At 33.4% G+C, this 26,143-nt stretch overlaps 1 long non-coding RNA gene across 2 annotated transcripts in view; it reads left to right on the top strand.

Moving 5' to 3' along the window:
• LOC106792099 overlaps window positions 1-25,394 on the top strand; it is an 87,096-nt gene extending 61,702 nt beyond the window's left edge. For both annotated transcript variants that reach the window (XR_001382259.1, XR_001382258.1), the window contains exons 5-8: window positions 16,549-16,623; window positions 16,766-17,127; window positions 20,454-20,675; window positions 22,179-25,394. This is a non-coding gene — a long non-coding RNA (uncharacterized LOC106792099). The remainder of the gene's footprint in view (window positions 1-16,548; window positions 16,624-16,765; window positions 17,128-20,453; window positions 20,676-22,178) is intronic.
• Window positions 25,395-26,143: the final 749 nt, after the last annotated feature.

The following is a 26,143-nucleotide window of genomic DNA, read 5'->3' as shown; positions in this document are numbered from 1 at the left end:
CGATACAAACGAAAAAAAAAAAGATGAAAAGAAAAGAAAAAATATATATCTCAAGGTAGGTACAGATTTCTTTTTATTTATTTTGTTCGATTATTTTCATCTGAATTTGTTATATTTCGTTATTTATGTATTTCTTTAATCCTTCTTTAATTATCGTTTAAATCGAGAAAATTAATTTCTTTATGAATTTTGCATTAAATAACCAAACACAACGAGGAAATGATAACGTTACGTTAATAATAATCAGTTATCGCTTAATTAACAAACTAACTTTAAGAAACGTAGGTTGGCAATGAATTTATGGGCAAACAAAAAAGCAGAGTAGGTGGGTAGCAGACCTATTGCGTGCACAGTTTTAATTACGTACATCGATTTTAATTAATATCGATTTGATTTTTAAAAAAAGATATCTACTACTTTATCTCGTAATGATATAAAAAGAAAAATATAACGAAGAGAAAAAATTTAACAAAAGTAAAGGATATCTATCTATATATTGTTTCCACATATATAAGGTAGGCTATTTAAAATTGAAACTATTTCAAAATATCTTCTCTCTTTCGTTATTTATGATTTTATAAAAAAGAAAAAAAAACTATTTCTTTAACGTATATATAACTACTTGAATAATAATAATTAAATTGAAGTATCATTTATAATATCAATTTCTTTACGTAATAAAAAAAATACAATATATAATTCTATTTATAAAAAGAAGAAAAAAGATGGTAATTATATTGAAATTAGGAAAACAAAACAAAAAACAAAAAAAAAAAGGAAAAATCCCATAAGAAAATATTATCGAATAAAATATTATATTATCGCTAGACGAGTGTACCGTCAAATATCGTAACATTTAAAAGATTACTTTTTTATAAAATCATAAATAAGGGGAAGATATTGAAATGACCCACCCAGTATATACCTCTTCGTAGGGGTAGGATAAAAAGCAAATGTCTACTCTGTCAAACGTTATATTCTATATATATATATATACCTGTATATGTATATACGATGAAAGAAGGAAAATTTTCTCGAACGATATCAGGAAACGCTTTCCCGACATATCAATTTTCGCATTTTAGAAGACGACGACGACGACGACGACGATGACGACCGAAAACGAAACGGTAACGTCAAAGAAACGCAATACGTGAGCGTGTTTCCCGTGCCTACAAGAAGAAAACCGAGTGACGTTGTCTCTCGACAGTCTCTTATTGCATTCCGTGCGTGTCGTTTAAAGACACACAAAACTTCACCACCACAACCACCTATAAGTACAGGTACCTACCTACCTACCATCCTAAAGGAAATAACTTTTCTTTCCTCCGGTTGCACGAAGATACTTTCTCTACTACCGTTTTAAAAAGGGAGAAAATATCAAAAAATAAAAATGCTCAGCAAAAAAAAAAAAAAAGAAAAAGTATTGCGGTACAAAAAGGTCAGGACTTTTTAACGTTAACGCAAAGAAGAAGACGTACATACGTAAGCTTTTCTGTATGTGTGTGTTTGTCAAAGAACGAACCTCGTTTTGCAGGGATGTATAGGGGAACGAGAAAAGAAAGAAAAATAAAAGTAACATGCGAGAAAAAGAAAACTACGGAAATACGACGAGTACATAGGGAATAGTGATAAAAAGAATATGAAGAAAATGAGAATGAGAGAGAGAGAGAGGAAGGGAAAGCGAAAAAGCATAGAAAAGGGAATTCAAGAAAAGCACCCTCGAATTTCTCGCTCGACGTGCGCGTACTCTGAGAAGGTTCATCATAAAAAGCTCTCTCTCTTTCTCTCTCTCTCTCTCTCTCTCTGTCTCTTTCTCCCGAAGGTACCAACTCCATAAAGCTCGAAGTACTGGTACATCCATTTTAGTAACCCCGCTTTTCTTAATCGAACTCCCAAGCAACAACCTGTGCAACTTGCAACTGCGCTGCGCAATGCACCGACAAACTAGCTTTTCTCGAGATATTGCAAGAGGAGGGTGGAAAGGGGTGGGGTGGGGGGGGGGTAAAACCTGCAAAAATTTTCTTACCAAAGTCCACGAGAAATTTCGGATTCTACTTAAGTAGATATCTCTCGATCTTTTCAAGGACCCACACGACAGAGTTTCATTGAAATCTTTTCAACGTAGAAAAATATCTCTCAAAGAGAAAGTAGAAAAAGAAAGAGAGAGAGAGAGAGAGAGAGGAAGAATAGGGGGATGCAACGTAGTACTTTTTCAACGAATATTGACAAAAAGTACTTACCTATCCACTTGCCATTAATCGTTTTGGTAATTATCGAAAAGAGATCAATCACTCGTATATTTTTCACGATCGCGAATAAAAAAAAAAAAAGGAAATAACGAATGGATAATCCCAGGGAGATCGAAGCTATATCTACCTACGTTGAGATGCTTGCTTGAAGGATGAGATGAAGGGGAGGATGGGGGAGGGGGAGAAGGAGGAGGAGTAGAAGGAGAAAGAAACGTACATGAGGGCATCGTTAGCTTTTACGATAGATGATACGATCGAATCGCAATTACCCGCGTCATCCTATCTTAAGACTTTCATGATCGAATCTATTATAAAATTTTACAACCGATAAAACGATCCACTCGTTCATATCGAAATGATATTTATGGTGTATTATATACGATTAAATATTAATCATCCACTAAGGTGAAATAAATATTTCCGATTGACGATTCTGAAGAATCACGATTACGTATTATCAAAATTATTCATCATCATCATCATTATTTATTTTTATTATTATTATTATTATTATTATTATTATTGTCACGGAATATTGTGGTCAACCCGATCGTCGTCGGTCCTTTAGCAATGGGTGGATACGTGACTTCAAATTCAAACGTCCAGCGATCACTGTGACATTCTGACGTTTCTACGTGAGTTGGCATTTCCTAACACGTAGGGTATAGATATATATATATATATATATATATGTATAGGTACTTGGCATGATCGTGAACGAGTAAAGTGAAGTAACAGAAGGTATTAATTGACAGGTTGTATCCTTAAGTATATTCAAAAGTATACGAATGAAAATAAATTCAATAAAGAAACGTGTTAATATATTAAATGATAAAGTAATCTCTCTCATGATATAAGAATAACGTGTTAAAACGTTACTAGAATGTTTCGTTAAAAACACTATCAATGTTATTACTAATAAAGTCCTCTTTTTCTTCTTCTTCTTCTTCTTCTTCTATTTCAATCGATTGGTTAAACATCGAAAAGGAAAATAAACGATGAAGAAACCTCTATCGAAGCCACACTTTATCGAGGAGTAAAGAGAAATAGAAGAAAAACTATTTCTCTCGATGGTTGCATCTCTTTGTATAAATGTGTGTCCTTGCACTGTGTGTATGCAGAGGTATGTAGGTGTATTTACGTATGTAAAAGAAAGAGGAAAAGATCGGATAATCGGAAATACAAAAAGTAAAGGTAAAAGTTACGTCGTCGTCGTTGTCGTCGTTGTCGTTGTCGTTTATACACGTTTTGTTTCACTCGTTTATGTAAACCAAAATCACGAACGAACGGTACGATAGATAACAACGAATTCGACTGCATAAATACGAGAATGGTTTTAAAGAGAAAAAGAAATAGAAATAGATGTCGACTAATCAATTGTATTTCAATCACAGAGAATTTTCAATACGTTCAAATTCGAACGTGTATCCCTCTTCCCGTTGCAATAACAAAAGTAGTAGTAGTAGTAATGGTGATTGTAATGGTGGTGGTGATGGTGATGGTAGTGGTGGGTGATACAGTATAAAGGATAGTGAAGAGACATAGTCGATAAAGTATTGTCCCGAGAAAATGGCTAAAAGAGAATCGATCGTTTAAACTATCGTTCCTGTCATCGTACTCTCTCTTCTCTTCTCGTCTCTTTCCCCCTGTAACCTTTTATGGTGGTTTATCTCCCATGTGCATAATCGAAATTTAACGTTATCCGATGACTCACGAATCGTCGATTAAGAGGCACGCGTTAAACGTCGACACTGCACGAGCGAAACGAGCATAATCGTTGCTATAAACGTTGTAAAGAGAATAGAATAGAATAGAGAGATAAAAAGAGAGAGAGAGAGAGAGAGAGAGAGGAGAGATGATAATAACAAGAGAAAGAGAGAGAATAACGCGGTTAGAGAATAATTTTCCCTTTAAATAATATGCTCGATCGAGGTGACGTTTATATTACGAACAAATAAAATAATTGGCTATATTTTCAACGCCAAAAATAATAACTTTATTTTTCATTAAATAAGCAACGTCGGTTATCAATTTTTCTTCTTACTTATCGTTTTATTTTTTTCTCCTTTCTTTTTTTTCTTTTTTTTACACACAACTTTTCCGAAAGCTTCGCAATCTCGTTTTCATGAGAGAGATTTTATTCTCTCGTCGATGGAAAAAAAGAAACAGATAAAAATAAAACAAACAAAAAGAGAAACCCCTTGGCAAAGGTTTTTACCGATTGCTACCGATTGTACCCGATTATTTCGAATCAATACTACGGATCAATTTCCCCGCAATAATACTTCCTCTTTCTATTTCTCACTTTTTTTTGTTCATCCAGAGAGAGAGAGAAAAAAATTGATCGGTTAAATTTTTACGATGGATTCGTGCGTATCCAATGGGGGAAAAAAAAAAAAAAAGGAAAAGAAAAAATTCGATCGATTAAGTAAGCCGAACGTAGATATACCACACATCGTTCGTATCGATAAATGAATAATAAAAAAAAAAAAAAAAGGAAAGAAAAACTCGAAAGTTATAGTTAATCTCTTAGAATAACATCCGTTCAAGAGAGGCATATTTCAAATGTATTTTTCATTTTCGGAAATAATTGATAAATTTTATAAATACGGAAGAAAAAATCTTTACTATGATAGATTCTATACAATTATAAATTAAATCTATCGCGTATCAATTATAATATTGAATTCACGTAAACACAATTTTTATCAAATTTATAACACATATATATAAAATAATCGTGCAAATATAATTTATAAACTGAATCATAATTTTTCTAATATTTTTTAAATATTTACAAAAAAAAAATTACTTATCGTTATTCCTATTTCAACAACGAGACGGTAAAAATTTGTGTACGTAAAAAACCTGAATAGAAAACAATCCGTTATTGTTATTGTTGTTGTATTTTCGGTATATAAATCATTTTATTAATTTTTATTTTAATATCGCAAAACATCTAAAAATTTGTATAAAGTATGTAATTATTCGCAGTATTACACGAAGTATGCATCCGGACTGGTGTTACAATCGTTTCGAGGATGATTTAATAATTATAAAAATAAGTCGAGAAAAAATAATGAGTAACATTTGTCGAAAAAATCGTGTCTTTGTGAAAATTCTAAATTTAAATATCTTTTAATTAACGTCCAATTTATATGATAATCCTAGGAAAAAAACCACACTCGATAAATCTCTGCTCCGTTCTTTATATTATTCTTCTATCCGAATTACGATAATAATTAAAAAACTTGTCTATAATATTTGACGACTGCAAGTTATTGCATCGATGTTCACAGTTCTACGGTTAGAAACAGACTAAACATAGGATAAATAAATCACACGGCTTAAACCAAATAATAAACATAACAAAGTTTCGATTAATACGAAAATATAAACAAAGCACAAATATTTGCAATGAATAACTTCTTGAAGAGAAAAAATTCGATTTACTTTTCAACTTATTCTACAACTAAAATAAACATATTAAAAATATGGGGTGAGAAGAGAAAAATATTTATTTTTCGCATAGTATTATACAAAAATATAAATCGAGAGTAATATAAAATTAAGCTAACCTTAATTAAATACTTTATCGAGTTATCGTAAAAAAAAAAAAAAAAAAAAAAAAGAACAAAGTAAGATAAAAAAAACATATATGAAAATAAAATCGTAAACAAAATAAAGAAGTTAGTTTAGTGGGATTAACTTACGTGTCTCGATTCGAGACACTTAAACTCGTCTTAGGATTTATTTCGTTCGTTCGTTCGTTCGTAGACACGCGATCTGTTGGTGAAACGATCGTCTTTGCGTGTAAGGAATTCTATCGTTCGAACGATCATTCATCTTTCTCTTCTGTAGTACGCGCCACGAAAGCGTAAGACAAAAAGGAAATGGATCTAAGATGAAGAAGGTACCAAGAGAAAGGATAAGAAGAGAGAGGGTTAACGGAAGGTGTATGGGATGGGGTGGTAGGGGGTGTGGGGGTGGGGGATTGGTAGGGAGAGAATCTAAAAGAGAAGACTAACAGATAGACAGATGGATAGAGAAACGTGGCGAATGCGTGCCTTGAATTTCGTGAGAGACCGATTGTTCGCCCCCAAGGGTCTTCATTAACGCCTTAATTAGAAGCGAATTCGAGCGATCGTCCACGAAACGGTATCCGAACATGCATCTCGAGGACGTGTCCTTCTCATTAGTCTCGTCGCATTAACCGCACGAGACCCGCCGTATTGCCTGCCATTCCTCACGGCCTCATTGTGCGGCACATCTCGTATTCACTGTCAAATTAGTGCGCCCTGGGTAGGGTGCGCGGGAGGAGGAAGGGTGGAGGAAACGGGGGGAGGGGGGGAGGGGGTTGCCTTTAGCCCTTAACGATTTGCCCGCCGGCGTGTTAAAGTTCGATCGTTAGTAGGTATCTATCTGTTAAGTAGATACTCTCAACTTCATATCCAACCGTTGAAACGATTCTCATATTCGATGTTATTCTAGTTATTTTTTCATATTGTATACTTTTCATTTTGATTCAATTGAATTTGATTATCGATAATAATATTTATTGGATGGTTTAAATGATTTTTGGTATATTTCAAATGTACGATATTGATGTATTAGATTAATATTGTAATGTATTATTTTCAATTAGAATATGTTTCGATAAACATATGGGAGAGATGAATCGAAGTTATTTTATAATGATCGAGAATAGTATTATATAGGAGGAGAGCATTGAAATCTTTTCTTTAAGAAGTATGCACATTGAGATGGAGAAAAAAATTTGTCCTAGAATTGTGGAACGAAGTAAAAAGTGACATATACCTATGCGTCTAACGATTTTTGAAATACGGATAAGACCGACTGGTGCATAAAATATTTTTGATAGGATTTTCATGACGGCTAATAGCGAAATGATAAAACTACGAAACTGAAACTAGTTTTCTATTGCTTTTTAACAAGTCTAACGGAGTTACCGTTCTCGTATATCAACGCGCGAATAGGTATACTTATCGACGATTTAATTTCTAGCAAAAATTAATGGACACATTCCGTTGAATTAATAACGAATCTATATAGATATATGTATATATATATGTGTGTGTGCGCGCGCGCGCGTAAAGCAGTAACATAAATTCAATATCCATTGGTTGAACATTATGCTTGGAAATAATTCAAGGACAAATGAAAACGATCGGAGCAATTATTCCACTATTAATACCTTGAATTTCGATACTCTATTTAAATGGATTGATAATGCCTGCCTCGTATTACGTTTATTTCAATGAATATGTTAGCCTCTTTTGACGAGTAAATAATTTCTAACCACTCTTTTACATGTATTTGAATAATAATTAATTAATCATTGCAACGCGAGGAAGAATTGTCTATTGGTAATCGGCAAAATCGGATATTCCTCGAATAAATCGAACAATAAAAACAACCAAAATTTGTTTGAAAAGTGATAAAAGTTTAGAAAAGAAAATATATTCAAAAGTATTACAATTCGTTTGGTAAAGTAAAACAATAAGAGAATAAATAAAGCTCGTCGAAGAAATCGAAATAAAATAAATGTATCGGATAATAGGATCTTCGTTCTTCGAAAAAAGAAAAAAAGAAAAAGAAACCAAGAAAAGAGGGTGGGTGGTCTCTTGTAAGCTTTAATTTTCGATTCGTTGAAAAATTCAAGACGAACGTATTCGACAAAAAGTATGGAAGAAAAATGCACGCGCGTATTACCTAACTCGAGGCGTTCGTTCTCTCTCGATAGAATTTCTAGGAAAAATATTACTAAACTTTAAAACTCATATCACTTTCACCCGGTCGAGTTCGTATTCGCGTATGATAGGTAGGTACACACATATATACATACATGCATACGTACGTACGTACGTACGTACGTACATATAGTTGTTGAAAATATGCAAAACTCAATTCGGTTAAAAAGTTCCGCAACCATACGATCCAAGCAAAACTTTGACTTTCCTCTTACACTCTCCCGTGATTTCTTCGATACTCTTCTACAAGCGAGTTGATCGTACTTAAACTCTACTGAAGGAAAGAACGAAAAAGAACTTTTATACCATGAGAAACTTCTACATACATACGTATGCCCCGCTATAAAACGGATTCTCTCGGCAATCGACTTTTCTTTTAAACGGATCAACCAAAAGATTCACAACCAACGACCATATTCACTTATACCTTTACAAAATTCAAACTCAAATATATATATATATATATATATATATATAATATTATACATATTACTCTATATATTTATATGATTTTTCAAACTAAACAAAAAAGTAACGTTCAAGTTTTACAATACCATTTATCCATATTGCAAAACGACATAATATAAATTACTTCCAATTGTGTTTCATTATAAAATCAACGAAAATACTCAACAAAAATATATCATTCGCGTTCAATAAGATAAATCACATGAATTATTTTCAAAAGGGCGTATCTTGACGGCGTGTAAGTTGGAAAGACATTAGGTAGGGGCCATGAAATTATGCCGGGTCACACATCGACCGTGACGATACGGACGTTCGCATAATCGAACGAGAGCGCATTCGTTCGGTACGGTTAGCGACCTTCTACCACACAACTACTATAGTTACCATTACCCACCCCTCACCCCTCTCCACCTTCCTCCTTCCTCCTCCTGCTCCTCTTCCTCCTCATCTCTTCTCCTTTCCCTCATCCCACTCGCAAAACCCGTGCATGTCGAACGAGACACAGAGAGAGAGAGAGAGAGAGAAACCGGCAGCCCGTGAAGCAAGGTAGTTCGGATGCAAATCTTCGTCCATTTTGCATTTTGTCATCCGTTCGACGAGTGGCATAGCGATGCGAGAGAAGAGCGTTACCGGACGATTACACGAGAGTATCCTACAGGACAATGCGTTTATTTGCGTGTCTGATCCGATGAAAACGACCGATACCCCCTATCTCTATAACCCCCTTTTCCCCCTACCCCACCTCCCAACCTCCTCCTCCTCCTCCAATGTATCCGACTTTTCGCGGTGAAACCGTTTTTAAACGACTCGTGTATACTGTCCCCACCTCTCCCTGCCTCTTGTAAATCCGCCTCGCGATCCTACCTGCCTTCCAATTTCCGCTTTACCTCGGAAATTTATATCCTGCCGAGCGTACAATATAGTGATTTTAACATTCCAACTGGTATTAACCGATCCGTATCTATAGGTATACGTGTGTATGGTAGTAAATATAGGTATACGTGTGAAAACGTACGTGCAATGGGCGTGTATATACGTATAATAATAATAATAATAATAATGATAATAATTTAAATGTGTGTAAATTATTAATGTTAATCTATCGCGAGCATAGGTTTTGAAAATACGGAAATATAATCGATACGCGAGTCTCGATCGTGTTAATTAATTTCGATCGATCCATTTATCGTTTTTCTTTTTTGTTTTTCCATGAAAAATTATATTTATATCGATAATTGTGTAATGTGTTTGGTTATATCTACCGTATTTCGTATATTACACACTCATGTATAAGCTATCGGTTATATTTTGTTAAGATTTCTTTTTTATTCTTATGCAAATGTTTTTATATGATTTTAACTGTTATCACAAAAAATTCATTAGATTGTTTCAAATTATAAGTTATTAGTTTTCGCAGCAATCAGTACTGTTTATTATGTCACATTACAATATCTCTCTGGGATATTCGTATAACAATTATCAAAAGTATTTGAAACAATTGGCAAACGGGAATATTACTTAAATTAATTTCACGAATGGTAAAATTGTGTAAAATAGTTATATAGATAAAAGATCGTTATTTGAACTGAGCGAAACGTACAATCACATTTAATAACGTTTTATCAAATTTGTCTACTATAATAAATTTCTCTAATTAATTTTCCATATATATAAAAGAAAGTATTTCTATATATATATATATACATATGTATAGGATATTTTGTAATACGTGGGACTTTTTTTGAGAGTGAATAAGTAACAAAAAAATAATACAAAAAAAAGAAGTTCACATAAACGTGTGTCCTATTTTATCTTGTTTCAAAGTTTATAGCAACTTTTATGTTATGCTTATAGAAACTTTTTTTGTCAACTTTTATTCTTCCTCTGTTCACTTTAAAAGTAGGTCCAACATGTTACGAAACACCATGTATATATAAAAATAAAGCAAACATTTGCGAAACATAACTTGCAATAATTTAAATAGATTTCATATACGAGTACGTGTAACCAAACTTTTTATCAGTAATGTATACTTACAATTTTTTAATAGAATGAAAACACAATTGGTATTATGCTCGTATCAACGAGACAATCATAAAATCGTAATAAATCGCAACGTGACGAAAGATCGATAATATAACAATCGTCGGACGTAGAAATTGTCCTAGTTGTATCCTAATTTTCGAAGTAAGAGTCGTAAAAGTTATGCATCGTAGAGTTCGGTGTTCGTATATATATTTGAACCCTTTTGGCTCGCTTAACCTTTACCATCGCGTTTACGAGCATTTACGATGCTATGTTCTGTCTATCTATCTGTCTATCTGTCTATTCACTTTCTCTCTTTCTCTCTCTCTCTCTCTCTCTCTCTCTCTCTCTCTCTCTCTCNCGTCGAACGGATGACAAAATGCAAAATGGACGAAGATTTGCATCCGAACTACCTTGCTTCACGGGCTGCCGGTTTCTCTCTCTCTCTCTCTCTCTCTCTCTCTCTCTCTCTCTCTCTCTCTCTACACGTTTCTCTCTTTTGTCTATTTCGTGTCTCCGAAATCCCGACGAATGACGTAATGTAAAATCAACGAAGATTTACATCCCATTTGGCTTGTTAGCTTTCCGCGATTGTTCACTGGTAAGGGTACTTTGAATTTCCCGCCTCTCACCATCCGAACAAATTTACAACGTCGACGACCTTTCTCTCTCTCTCTGTCTCTGTCTCTCTTCATTTCTCTGGTTTTGGATTATCTCACTTTATGGACCACGATTATGCGCCACCAATTCACGCCTGGCGTTTTCCACCCTTTCGCAAATTCAACGATCTTATATTAGCGGGATCGTTGAACATCCAAAGTAATGAAAGTCGTAGCTTATATTACACCTTAAAAGAAACAAATAATAATCGTTTAACTTTAATTAAAGATCTTTCACTTCGAACCGTTATACGTACTACCTTTATCATTTTCAAACTTTGTAATAACAAACTCGTATGCAAATACGTTTATTTTAAAACGATATTGTTCTATTCGTTCAAATAGACATTTAACGTAAAAGTTCAAAAACGTTACGGTTGTTGATCGACAGAAAGAAAAAAAAACGAAAGAGAGAGAGAGAAAGAGAGAGAGCGAGAGAGAGAAAATAAAAGCAAAAGTAAAAGTAAAAAACCTCGATGTTGCCACCCCCCAAAGCAACCCACCCCTCATCCCACCCTATCGCCGAAAAAAATCGTTCGGTAGAAAACGATCGAAAAAAAAAAATAAAATAACCGAAACGACAATAACGACGACAATGCGACAAACAAAAACAGCGACGACGACGACGACGATAAAAAAAAAAAAAAAGGGGACGTGGGGGAAAAAAAAGAAGAAAACCAAACCCGAGGCGAAAAACTACGAGGAAACGCAGTCACGCGTTTTATGTCTTTTTGATGTGTCCTTAGCCGAAAGGGGGTAAAAAAAAAAAAAAAGAAAGAAAATATTTCATCTCTGGGCGCACGTAACACGCTTGTTTCGTCGATCTAACCACCATGGTTATTATTGCAAAAGGATACGCGCAATCACGTACATATATATATATATATATACAACACCAAGCTGGATAACAACGATGAATCCAACGGGGAACATGAGAAATAAATTAAAGTGGTCGTTCGTTCGTTCGTTCGTTCATTCATTCGTTCGTTCGTTCATTCGTTCGTCCTTTCGTACGGATAAATGAGATAGAGAGGGAACGATATGCCGTCGATCGACGGATTTAAAACGTATATCTATATAAAGAAAAAAAAAAAAAAGAAAAAAGAGATAAAAAAGAAAAAGAAAGAAAGTAAAACCAGGAGAAAAAAAAGATTGAGGAAGGGGGAGGAAGGAGGGCAGGGATATATCGACCACAAAAGCTTGATGGGCACCGCAGAATAAATTTTCACGTGTGATCGGACCCGTCGATTATAAGCTTTCCCCCGACTCGGTACTACTTTATCTCACTTTTTTCCTTCGTTCTCTCTCTCCCTCTCTCTCTTTCCTTTTCTTTATTTTACTATTTCATAGATTTTTTTTGTTCCCACCCACCCCCTCCGCCCTACCGTCGGATTTTTTATATTTATTTTTACGTTCATTTTCTTTTGCAAAATAAAATAACGAGAGCCCGGTGGTGGTGCGCGATAAAGCTTGTCGTGGCCGATGATAAATGTTTCTGCGACTGTATCTATACATACGAGAAAGAGAGAGAGAGAGAGAGAGAGAGAGAGAGAGAAAAGGATAAACGAAAATGAGGAAGGAAAAATAAAAAGGATAAACGAGAAAGAAAAATGTCCTATTTCCAATTGTTCGTTTTTGTGGTTAATTCAGAGGTAACCACCTATATCTGGATAGAGAGAATAGAATAATAATGATAAAATGAAAAGTGTATATATCGGATTGCAGTCGATTAATAGAAGAAATTATTCAATCGAAGAGAATCCAAGAATAAATGAAGACAATCTCAACGATCGATCGATTAACTTTTATAATCAAATATTACGAAATCATGAATTACATAGACACGTGTAAGAATCGTTATTTATAGAAGAATCATTGATTAAAAAATGATAATATACGAGATCTAATTGTGATGGATACACAATGAACAATATTTAATGTAGATCAAATATTGGCTTATAAAGACGAAGGTCCCACTTGGGGAATAGTTTGACCGTAATATTTCTACGTTAGAACGATGTTCATTTAAAAAAGATATCTCACGTTTATAATACGATTATTTCTTATTTATGAGGATATATAAAACGTTAAACGAAAGATAGATCGAGATTATACACGTTGAGAAACATTTAAATAGAAATATCTAAATATCTATGAATTATTTATGATATAATATAAAAAGAAAAATTCTTACACACAAAAAAGTTATACATTATTTAAAAGTACGAGCATATATATGTAAAATGGCAAAGATTATTTTTATATTTCTTACAAAATGTTCAATGATTGGTTCATCGAATAATATAAATTTGTATTAATGAAATGATTTTTTCAAAGAGAAATCAAATTTCAAATGTATTTAAACGTCACATATACTGCGAGATTTCGCATAAATACAAAAAAAAAAATAATTAATGAAATTACTTCGTAAGAAATAATAATATTAGATTGATCAATAAAATTTCAACCATTCGGTCAACGTACCTATCATCATCTAGTCACGAATGTTTAATCGTTCGTTCAGTGTTCCAAGCGCAAAAGCACGAGTTTGCTTGGTAGATATCGAGCTTCGCAAGCTCGAATCGTCTACTCGAATTGTGCCTGCCTGCCTGCCTCTCTCTCTCTCTCTCTCTCTCTCTCTCTCTCTCTCTCTCTCTCTCTCGCTCTAACGGTTTAACTACTACGGCCCTTCGTTGGGAACGTAGAAGCGCAATCGCAGAATTTCTGTTGTCACTCGAAACGAAGTGCACGCGATGTTTACACGAACGACCGACTCGACGCTATCCTCTCTCTCACCGACGATGAATTCGCATTACGATGGTGGAAAAGGGTGGACGCGTTAAACCATAACGACTAACAGGACGACGTTCCATCGACTCGATCCGCCTAACCGTCGGACTATATGCAAAAAGGAAATATACCTTCTATCTCCCCTGTGAATCTCCAATGCTGCTATTTCCTTCATAAACAATTCTACCTTTTTGTGTGCGTGTTCCTCTTGTTTTTTTTTTTTTTTTGTTTGCTTCTTGCCTTTTTTTTTTTCTTTTACACTAAAGATAACGGTTCGGTGAATTTTATTTTGTGCTCTTTTGAAAGTAAGAAAATAATTATAGAAATATATACGGAGCGACTCTCCATGAGTCATTTAACGAGTTTATTTTAAGCAGTCGTCCGGTGGTGGTGGTGGTGGTTAGTAGTTAGTAGCTAATAAAAAGAGGAAACATTTGTAAAGTCAATTATATATATTTCTTCGACAAAAATAATATATTTTGGTTAATTCAGTTGTGTGTCAACTTATTATTACTGGTATTGAATTTTATTTTTTTTCAACACGCCTTCGGAATGGCAACCTTTTATACACCGAAGAAAATATAAAAGAGATGTACAACGTGATCGACATTTTTAGGTCTTCAATCAAACAAACCTTTTTCTTCATATCTTCCCTATTGACAAATTTACCCCCCATCCATCCCCCCGAGATAGTGAAAGATAAAGGGATAGAGAGAGAGAGATAGAGATAGAGAGAAAGCAGCAGTTATCCGAGTTATCCCTTCGCACGACTCTGACCTAATGCTATAGAATTAGGTAGCCACGTTATACCTTGGCTAGCCCATTATACTGTTCCGAAACCCTTTGGGAAATTGTCTATGGAGCTAGCGCGAATCTCGATCAACCGTGAAATGTAGTCTGATGCGTATTAACGTACGGGTGCCGTCGAATACATCTACGAACTTCCGATATATACACTATTCGACTATGTACATAATACATACAACATCGTTTGGTTGAACCTTAGTAATAACCTTCTCTTCCCATATCCTTCGAGATGCATCATCTCGACTACGTCCTCACGGATTTCCAATTTCCCATTCTACAATTTACGAATAAGAGAAATGATTATTTTTTACCGGTCACACTAATGTCATCTCGTTATAACTAATTTCCATCAATTACTCCTACCGAAACGTGAAACTGATCGATCTGTACGTAATGAAGTTTGGAAAATGGTGTAAGCCTGATCAAGCTGATTGTAACATAATAATAATAATGAAATTTCAGTCGTCAACGAGTAGAGTCGATTGAACGTTCAAGTTCTGTTGACAATTCAGTGTTTAGCATCGGTCCGATGGTTTAATGTCCTCGTTTACGCATTATGTCCCTAGCTCGTAATTAGTTAACAAACGCAAAATACAACGTTCGTTTGTACTTTACCATACGATTAGTTTGGAAAACCTTCCAATGATTGATAGCTGAGAAAATCTGCATTGACTGATCGTTAAATAAATATTAATACTCCTAGTATGTCTCTCTGTACGCTGTAATACGCTTTATAATATGTGATTTAAACAATAATTATTACTATAACGATTTTGATTAACAATGATAAATGAAAATGATTCGATCGAAAATAGGTAATATCGTAGACGATGATAGAAAGGACTCTCTTAGAATCGTATGACCGAAGGCATATAATGGTCGTAGAACCGTTAAAAGAGATAGGTGAAACGTGGATGATTCACGAGCGACGGAAATAGAACTATGGCCGTTTCTGGGACGACCTCGTGTGCTTCTATCCTATTCACGCTTCACAAGGGTCGCCTAAGTGTTCGTCGTCGAAAAGCTTGCGAAATACTGACGTTACTGTGGTACGAGGACGAGAAAACCCTTTTCCCCTATGTTATTTATTGTAATGTTAATCGATCGGTATAACAAAACATGAAGACGCACAGTGTGTGTTTCGCTTATATTTATGCGAACGCGTTTTTTCCCATCAAAATATCATAACTGTCATATTCGTGCTATGTTTTTTCTGTTTAAATTCTATTTCCTTTTGTGTGTCTTGCGTTTCTTTTTTTTAATAATTACTTTCTGCAATATATGAACAAAATTCCATAGTGATACTTCAACATTTTTCCTTTTTTTTTTCTAAAAGTCACTTCAGAGAATTTAAATTATTCATCAGTCTTACGAAATAATAAATTCCATTTTCATAATGTATGCAATACTTTTTTACAAAAGTTAACAAATAATATTACGAAATAATTCGTCAATTTGTAAAGTGTACTACACGATATTAAAAACCATTTTCATAATGAAATATTACGAATTACATTTTATCGTCAAATCATTTCGTAAATATTATTACGCCAAATTGGTTCGCAAAAATGTTTGATCTTTCGTGCGAAACACCCGTCCTTCATTTATTCACGAATCGTGAATATAAATTTTTGTAAATGAATCTACGTAACTAATCAATAATATTACAAAACGCGTAGAATTTAAAATCCTGTATTATAACGATCGTTACATTTAATTCATTTCCAAATTAATCCATGGTGTATTTTCTGTTCGGCTTTCTAATTTTCATCGAAGATATGGATAAGTTTTCTTCGTTCGCCGAGGACGTGACGCTCGCCCGCTTCTAGCGCATCTAGCGGCACTGTCAAGGTATACTAATTTGACTAACAAACCTATTTCTAACTTTATTTTCGTATTACTATTTACTAATACGATAGTACTGGTAATCTGATATCTCGTGTCTAATCTAATTATGTATCTATCTCTCTTACTTATTTTCTTATGCTTACAGCTTGCACATCAGGACATTCATCGTGTTTTGTTTTGTTGTAGCCTTACCCATACCCCTTTTCCATTCCTACCAAAGTTCCTGCATTCGCGTCTTCGTCTTCAACAATCTTCTTGGGCTCTCCTCTTATCGTATATTACTCACAACATTCCTTACGATTCCTATTTATTCAAGGATACGACTGTTCATCGACAACCTATCATCTTACACGTTATACAATCTACAATTACAAATCGAATTATTATTTCTTTTGTTATAATACATTTTACATTTTGTTCATTTATTTTTTATTTTATTTGCTATTACTTCTACTACGTCATTCTGATCGAAGGATACGACATCGATTCTACGTTCATTACGCTAAGGTGAGCATGATTTTATTCAATTGTAATAATTAATATTATCAATATTACAAGAAAGCAAATGCGTGAATTTGATTTTCAAAGTAAACGTGGAGAATGTAATTTTGTTTTAAATTTTATTACGATTCGTTGGTCCGATGTGAGTTTTTCTAAAAGGTGTTGCAAAATATTGTGACAAAAAAATAAATATTCACGATACATATATATATATACTGTACTATGAATGACATTCAACGTGCAGAAAATGTTTCCGGAGATTTCGAAAGGGAAATTTTGATGTCAAAGATGCATCTCCTGCCGAACGACCTATCACCACAGACGTGAATAAAATGAAGACTATGATTGATAGCGACCGCCATTTGACGACACGGGAGATGCACTAAACATTACTGCCACTACTGTTACACAGAAAAAAAAAAAAAAAGAAATGAAAGAATCGGATAGGAAGATTTTTTTAAAACGGTTAAAAAAAGGAAAAAAAATGTGAGACGAATATATTTCACGTATTCGAAAAGTACAAAATAATTTGTAAAATTCTCGATTGTATCAAAATTATATTGAAATTTATATGCATCTGGATATATGAATATCCAGGTAAAAGTTTTCAAATATTACAAAATGTTTCCATGCAAAGAGACATATTTTATTTTTCTATTATTTTTAAATTCGATGAAAATAATTTCGTGTGAAAAATTTCTTATTCACAAGTATGATTTTCTTATATCGTTATATTTATTCTTTTATGTATAAAATAGAATATATAGTTCATATAACCCCATTACTACTCGTGTAACGTATAGTGTAGAAGATAAAAAAGTAGGATAATTTAAAATTCTCTAACAAACGCGAATTTAAAAATTCCATAAAAATGAAAAATATTTTCTTTTAAATATACACACGCGTTGATATACATATATATAATGTTCGTCATACTACGATCATATGTAAGTAACTTTATTATCGAAATTTTATCTATAAGGTTTAAAACCTGCACACCACCATCAAAAACAACCTAGGTAGGATATGCGTGCTTAAGAAAGGATGATAAAAGCAGCTTTGTAAGAATGAAAGAATGCAATAAAAACTGACAATAATAAAAAACGTAGAGAAAAACCAAAGAAAAAAAAGTAAAAGAAAAGAATAATATGAGATGAAGAAAGGAAAGAAGGAAGGAAAGATGAAAGGAAAAATGGAAGGAAGAAACACCCTGGTAATATGACTTGCTGCGAGCTCTTCTTTGCAAGCTCGTAGAACGGCTTTTCGCAAAAAGGATCTGCGAAAGCAACCGCGAAAATCTATGATAGGATCTCCTATCCTGACGTATAGGAAGACAAGATGTAACGAAAATAAAAAATAAATAAAAACTAAATATAAAAAAAAAAACAGTGTGTGCAAGAAAGAGAGAGAGAGAGAGAGAAAGAGGAGGGGGGTAGAAAATACGTGAAACATTTTAACGAACGAAAAATACCATCATCCAAAATAAAAATCGTGCTGGGAAAATAACGTTATTTTTATACGAGATAATGACCAAATATATACCGCGAGTTGATACGCGAAAAATAGAAAAAAAAAACAAAAAAAATAAAAGAATCATAAAATACGTCAGATTTAATATCATTCCATAGAATTTGTATATTTACTTAAAATTTATCTTTATCTAAAAAGAAGCAAAAAAAAAGTAAGTCCAGTAATCGCATTTAAATATAACGTCATTTTTATTCTTTTTAATCTCGTTTAAGGCAGGTGTTTGTAATGAGTTAAGGATAGTTTATTAAAAATTACAAGGTTACAACGATATGGAATTAGAACGTTCATCTTAATTAAAAGTTACTAAAATAGATCTTAAGATAATGTAAACGTCTCTTTAATGGATTAATCCTCTCGTATCATCTTCGTAGGAGTTATAGTATTTCTCGTAAAGTTTGATGTTTTAGAAATTGTTTTCCGATCTCGTTAATACCTTATCAAAGGTTTTGTACTAAGAGCTTTCTAACGAAACCTTAACAGGTAAAATGTATACGTATCTACATAGATACTTACTTATATATATATATATATAGGTATATGACGTTCAGGGTCTCATCCTGGAACTATAATGGAGTTGCGAACTATGCTAGATGTGGTAGCAAGCTTAGCATGCCTCGAAAGGCGACAGTCGTTTAACTATAGCCTAACTTTGCTATCGGCGAAGTAGATACCGATTATCACTGAAGCTGCGTCGATGAAAGGATCGATAACAAAGTCATCTATAATCTTATCGATAATCAATTATATAATATCTCGATTGATATAATAATAATTGATAATAATTATTCGTATAGGATTTCACATAAACGAAAATATGAATTAAAATCAAAGATTATTGATACGTAAAGATGAAAATAAAAACCATAGATCATAAATATACGTATAACCCATAAACGGCAAAGATTTGATCACGTCGGTCAAGCAAAAAGTTCACCACTGTTACTCTAACGATCATAGATAAACTTAATGGCTCGCACTAATTAGAAGCAACGGTCATTATCGTCGTCGGTCATAGGTGCAAAAACTTATTCGCTTAGTGCATCCAACTATTATTAGATTCCGATTACTCTACTGTTCTCGGTGCCAAAACCATGCGGTTTAATCGCATCACCGAAAACAGAGGATAAAGATTCATCGATCCCGATACATTCTTAGTTGGCATAATAAATTTGCAAAATTTCTTAGATGAAATAAGATAGGATATATAAAATATATCTTACAATCTATAAATAATCTATATCGTAGGTTACTTTTATCTTATACAAAATGAATAAAAAGAGAATTCGATCGATGCGTCTTCGTTCGTTGGTGATTTGACTAGTGTAAAGTGGCTTAAAGAAGTTATTCATCTAGTTCTCTCTTTGGAATGCTTCATAAAATTCAAAGGATCAGTAAGATAACGAACGCGTAACGATCGTACATCATCTCAGCCGAGGTGGTTTTTCCCTGTACGACGAGGATCCGCCTATTCGAGCTTAATCATTTCGAAGTTAGGCAAAGGTTGGAGCAAAACTTCCCTCCGACGTCGCAATTCCCAAAGGGGGTTGTTGGAAGAGAACACGAATGAGTGAGTGAGTGAGTGAGTGAGTGAGTGAGTGAGCAAGTAAATGGGAAAGAGAAAGACAGTATAAGAGTGTATGTGTGTGTGAGAGAGAGAGAGAGAGAGAGAGTGAGAGAAATGGTAGTAGCTCGTAGATAAACTTAATGGTTCCGGGCTAATTAGGCCGGAAAGTCCGGACCAAAGGCATTAGCACCACCTTTCGCAGTCTAAAGATAATTTCTATGGCCACTTCCTGCCGCAGGAGAGCCTCAGGAGACGAAGCGAGTCGCCGACCAACGTCGTTCTCGCGTATCCTGCATCCTGGACCGTCGTGAACCGAAAGAGCTAAAAGGAACCGTCAAGGAGCATACTTTTAACTCCAAACAGATCTTCCTCGCTAAACTTCGAACTTCCATAGACGATGATAACAACAACAACAAGAACGATGCTGTAATCGTAATCATCGTGTGTGTGTGATAATCAGGTAATTATTATATACAAGTTTTATTTAAATTCGACAATATATAATGTCTCGTTCGATTAATCGTGGAAATAAATAAATTATTACAAAAAGAGAGAAAGATAGAAATGAATGGTTTTGGAGTAAACAAATATTTTTGTCAAGACAATTTATAAGTAGTATAGTTTTAACACTTTGCACCTAATCATTTTCTAGATATGGACCTACCAAACATTCATATATCAAGAGCATTATTATGTACATAAAAAGAAAGTGCTAAAATCTTTTAAACCGTCATTTAACTTATTAACATTTGATACAATAACGACAGATCGTTCAGAAACATTTATTAATATATTCGATTTTAAACGGAAATCGACAGATAATACGAAACAACTTTTGTAGACGTCAATGTATTTCTTTCGACTGCTAATAAATTTAAATTCGGTAGTGGGAACTTTCAATCTGTATAAATTCTTCATCGTGAAAGCTCGAGGCGTAATGAAACAGGTTGGTAGAGGTATATTCGAGAAAACGAAGTCTTAAAAAGAAAAAACGAGAAAATGAAGAGGAAAAAAAAGAAATAAAAAAAAAAAAAAAATAAAAGAATAAAGTATGAAAGGTATACGGGAAATACTAAAGTCAAGATCGCGAGGCGCGGAAAGAGATTTAAGACCACCCCCTTATTTGGCTTCCTTCTTTTTCTACTTCTACTTCTACTTTTACTTCTACTTCTTCTTTAGCTAAAAACGCAAACCCTAAGAATAAACGTATGTATAGACTTACGTATAAGTGTTTGTGTGTATTCATATATATGCTCTCGTGCGAACGATAAAACGGAATTTGCATTCGAGCTCCTCGTTAAAGTCGAGACGAAGTAAACTATCGCGAGCACGTCGATTCCATTTCCAACCGCTACAAACACGTACCAGTACGTTGAAGAAAAGAGACAAAGAGAAAGAGAGGTAGGGAAGGTGGCAAAGAGGGGAAAGAGATCTTCCATTATGGCAAATAGCTAGGAAGAACACCCTTAGGATAAAGGTGAAAGAGAAGGTACTACGAAAAGATGAAATCTTTTTCTATCTTTCTCTCTTCTTCCTCTTTTTCTTTCATTTTATTTTTTCACTCGACGTTCTATCAAAGTGATACCTTAGGTAACAACCATATCGAAGTAGTATAGTACTAAAGTAAAGAAAAAAAGATCGTCGATAAAAAGCAGTGACCCTGTATATTACTATATCTTTTTTCAGTTCCTGAATCAAGTTTATCATTTCGCTTTTTAAAAACACTTCGAAATACATAAACCCTTTGGTTTTTTTTTTTTTTTTTTTGTGTTTTTTTTTTTATCATCGATCGTAATTTTCTCACTCTATTCTATTTTATTTTTCGTGTTTTATACTTTTTAAAAGAGAAATAAGTAAAAACTTTTAAATGTATAATATAATGATATATTAACTCGATTTTTATACCTCCTTCTTCGACTTCTTCTATTTTTTATTGAATCTTTTTTGTTTATCTTTTTTTCAGATTATCCCGAAGAAACGTGAAAGCATCGATCTATGAGTCTAGAAGAGGATAGCAAGAAGATGTTTATTATCGATCCAATTGAATTCTGCGGTCTGAGTTAATGGTTTTAAAAAAAGAGAATATACACGGATGACGATATTATCGATCGTGGTTTAGTTTTTTATAAGATAGAAAGATATATATATATGACGTGACCAAGAAAACCTTTCGAAGCAGCCAGTTAATTCGTTTCGATCGACTCGAGTTATATATACATAGGAATAAGTAATTTAAGCTTTTTATCACGGAACGGATTGATTTTTCTAAAACTCATCGATAAAAACGTCATTTCCGTGTATACTCTTTTTCCTTTTATTATCCATTTAAGGACGGATCAAAAAAAAGGAAGAACGACGAATTTTCTTTGTTCAAAAAATATGAAAGAAAAAGAAAAAAAGAAACAAATCAACGTGTAAACGAAAGTATGCTTCGAATGATTCAATGATAAACGTAAAAAGATAAACTAACGAAGGGTATGTGATAAAGAAAACTAAAAACTAAAACAAAAAAAATATTTAGTAAAGGATTATCACGAAGGACGTCGTAAATGTTATCTAGGTCACGTGAAAAATTCGCAATAGTAACACGTGGACGAAAAGATTTCATTTAAGAAGAAAACGAAGTGCTGAACAGCGCGAGGATCATCTTTGGATCCTTTAATAGGATTTTCAGGATCAATGCGTCCTTCGATATGATAGGCAGCCCAGGTAGACACAGCAGGCGATTTCTTTGAGGCGAACGAGTGTAATCCGAACGGCAAAAGAAAATTTGAAAAATCCTTTATAGTATCAACTACTACGTTGAATCGAGAATCGAATTTTACAATGATCGAGAAACGAAAGAAAAGAAAGAACCCACAAATTATTTCCTCGTTTTAACGTTAACGTTCATGCGGGGATTATTATCGGATTATTTAATTAAAAAAAAATTTGTCGCGTTAAAAAGAAAAAAAAAAAGAAGATAAAAAGTAGAAGGAAATGGAGAGACAGAGAGAGAGAGATAGAAAGAAAAATATTAGGAAAAATAATATTATTATTTATATTTAAACGTCAATCTTTAATTAAATCGCCTCAAAGGGATGACCTCGTATTTAACAACGGGATAAACCATGTGCGAAGGAGAAGATCCTTACGTTTATGATAAAAGCACGCTCCTCGACAGTTTTCAAAGAAATTCTTCGAGCATACTTTCGGTTTCGCTGACGCCGTTCAGGACGCTTTTGTACAAAGTATTCCTTATATCTCCTTGACCCGTTCCAGTGCCTCTTCTTGTAAAATCAGAAACGCGAACGTCACACGAATCGTTCATTTTGCCAAAAAATTTCAAATATATATATATATAGATATATACACAACATTAATGTAATCGAAATATTGCGTTAATACTAAAGTAATAACGGTTATTATTATTTACAATTTAATCATTTTGATTATTACTTTCAATTTATATTATCGCGTGTTGAATTTAAATCGTAACAATTATCTATAGATAAAAAAAATAATAATAAATTTACGCGTTTTTATTGCAAGAGTTTAATGAAAACTATTCGGAATGTAAAATTATAATTAAAACATTGATTCGAAATATATTATGACGAAAACCGAAGCCTTTATAATGAGTAGAATCAATATTTGACGATTCGTTATTGAATCGATACTACGTAAAACGTTTTTAGTAAAAAATAATAAAAAAATAATTCAACGATCGTTCAACCGTAATTATTTTGGTCCCAACGTAATAATACAAAAAAAAAAAAATTCGAATCTTTTTAATTAAATACGAAAGAGAAAAATAAATAAATCTTCGAATAAGTTTAAATTACGATGGCAAAAATAAAATATATATATATATATATATATATATATTAAAAGATCGTAAAATTGCTGAAACAGAGGGAGATTTTGGTGGCGGGTGGGGAGCAGCGGGGTTGGTAATAAAGCCGTAATTATTTCAACAACGGCATAACGCGTCACGCGTCACTATAAAAGATTCAACGGCCTAAAAAGCAAAGTGACGGGTTGACGTTACGTCGATAAATATACCCCGGGTGCTCTCCATTTCACGAGATTCGACAATGGACTCCATTTGCTATTCTATCTCGGCTCGTGGCGATGCTATTCGACGACTTTCGAGTCGAGTTACGTTCTCCCTCAACTCTTATTCGAATGGAAAATTAGAAGCTACCTTGTTCGAAGAGTTCTCTTTCGTGTATGTGCATATGCATGCGTGTGTGTGTTTTGTATATGGAGTTGTCCAACTCTGTTAACACTTTGATGAAGCTATACACACCTTCCTAACGGAATGAATAAATTTTACTAATATTTCCAGATTAAATTAGAAGATTATTATATTATTATTATTATTATTTGAAGAGAGGGTGTGTAGCACGTTAACAAACAAATAATCTACCTTTGTCTTTGACGTAGGAAAAAATACACATGCATATGAGCGTGCGCACAATGAAAAAAAGAAACAAAAATTATTCAATATCAAAAATATAAAAATACAAACGTGTATACGTCCGTGTTTCTCGATGAACCAGGAAGAGGCACGTGCGCGTGCGCAAACTTTTTACATTTTAGACACTTAAAAAAAGAGAGAGAGAGAGAGAGAGAGAGAGAATGTGAGAAAAAATTGAGAGAAAGAGAAATTCGCATTATAGATAGTCGATGAACGAACGTAGCGAAGGAAAAGTGTTCCAACGTTCTCGAAGCGTGAGAATAATACGAACCAACAAAGTACTTCGCGAACGTAGGATATATTCTGAGAGAAAAGTTTAAGGCGAATATTAAATTGAAAGAAGAAGAAAAAGAAGAAGAAGAACAACAACAACAACAACACAACAACAAATAAGTTATGATAAATAATTAACAATGGAAAAAAAAATTGATTAAAAAGAAAAAAAAAGCAGTGTAATGAACAATTATAAGATCGCCGTAGCGTATGACATGTCCGTGCAAGCTTACTAGTGCCGCCGTTGTGCTTTTTCGTTAAAATTCCTTTTGTCGCTCGTACCTATCGAACGAGATTCGTATGAAAGTCGTCGTGAGTCAGTCATTCACGACTCGTCGTTCCGTGTGTCATCAAACGTAACGTCTTTTCATTGTAAAAGAATAATGAAATAATGATTAAAAGAAAAAAAAAAAAAAAACAGAGGGAGAAAGAAAGAGAGAGAGAGAGAGATAAAAAAAGAAGGAGAAAGAAAGGGAGGGAAAAGATGATAAGATATAAAAAAAAGATTAATAAATAAATAAAAGAATGAAAGTAAAAAGTGAAAAAAGAAGCATCTATTTTCAATATTATTCGCGTTGATAAGAAAAGCGGCTTACAAAAAAAAAACAAACAAACGATCGATGGATGTGAAATAAAGAATAAAAAAAATAAATAGTAATATATATATATAAAACAAAAAAAAAAAGTCTCCGTGTGTATATGCGCTATGTAATCGCAACTTTCTCATTTTTAAAAAACTTCAAACTCGAATTATTTATTTCGATAAGAATGAATTTTTAACAATCATCGAACGATCGTAAGAAAGAAGACAAGAAGAAGATAACGAAAAATAAACAGAATATCTCTCAATCGCGAGTCGAAATATTTTGCTAATAATGCCGAAAAAAAGTTTTCAAAAGGGATCGTCGGAGATATTTAAAAATGTTTATTATTAAAATACGTACTTAAAATACTTACATACAATACATACATACAATACATACATACATAATATATTGTAGAGAATATTTGTGATCGGTCTTCGATATGTCGTCGTCGGATCGATCGGTGTGTATTATAATGAAAAATAAAATAAATTAAAATAAATTAAAATAAAATAAAATAAAACGAGAAAAAAATGCTAAGACGATTAAATTGTCCCGATATAATATACATTACGTGAAAGTCGACGTAGTCGGATTCACCGGAACGAC

Source organism: Polistes canadensis, unplaced genomic scaffold, assembly GCF_001313835.1.
Source record: "Polistes canadensis isolate GaletaPanama2010 unplaced genomic scaffold, ASM131383v1 scaffold_377, whole genome shotgun sequence".
Taxonomy (NCBI): Eukaryota; Metazoa; Arthropoda; class Insecta; order Hymenoptera; family Vespidae; genus Polistes; species Polistes canadensis.
Note: the sequence above shows the minus strand (reverse complement) of the source record. Positions and strands in the feature narration are given on the sequence as shown.